This window comes from Vombatus ursinus, unplaced genomic scaffold (genome assembly GCF_900497805.2).
Source record: "Vombatus ursinus unplaced genomic scaffold, bare-nosed wombat genome assembly UNPS02014822.1, whole genome shotgun sequence".
In the NCBI taxonomy this organism is placed as follows: Eukaryota; Metazoa; Chordata; class Mammalia; order Diprotodontia; family Vombatidae; genus Vombatus; species Vombatus ursinus.
The window spans coordinates 13,253,773-13,254,295 of record NW_020954600.1 but is presented as its reverse complement, the minus strand read 5'-3'; the positions used below and the strand labels follow the sequence as shown (position 1 = coordinate 13,254,295).

At 53.7% G+C, this 523-nt stretch overlaps 1 protein-coding gene across 4 annotated transcripts in view; it reads right to left on the bottom strand.

The window, feature by feature from the left end:
* The window catches only part of ELF5 (E74 like ETS transcription factor 5), a 77,260-nt gene that overhangs the window by 55,769 nt on the left and 20,968 nt on the right, over positions 1-523 (bottom strand). The window lies entirely within an intron of this gene.

Below are 523 nucleotides of genomic sequence, written 5' to 3'. Positions count from 1 at the left end.
CTCACAGGCCTCCTGGCCGCCCAGGCAGGGAGGAGACAGGGGCCCCCGGACCCTCACTCACAGGCTGCCTGGATGCTCAGGTGGGGAGGAGATAGGGGCCCCTGTACCCTCACTCACAGGTCGCCTGGCCTCAAGGGCCCCTGGGAGTGCGGCCCTCCAATGGACGCCACTAGCGTGTATTAGGTGCCTGCTGCTTACAGGGTACTGAGGATACAAGGACCAAGAAAGACAACAACAGCCAGCAGCAACAACCAACCACCAACAACCACACAACAACCAACCACTACCACCACCAAGAAACCATCAACAACCAACCACCACACAACAACAACAACCAACAACAACCAACCACCACACAACAATCAACAACCACACAACAAGAACAATCAACAACAACCAACCACCACACAACAATCAACAACCACACAACAACCAACAACCACTCAACCAACCACTACCACCCCCCAAAAAACCACCAACAACCAATAACCACCACCAAGAAATCAACAACCACCTCCAACAA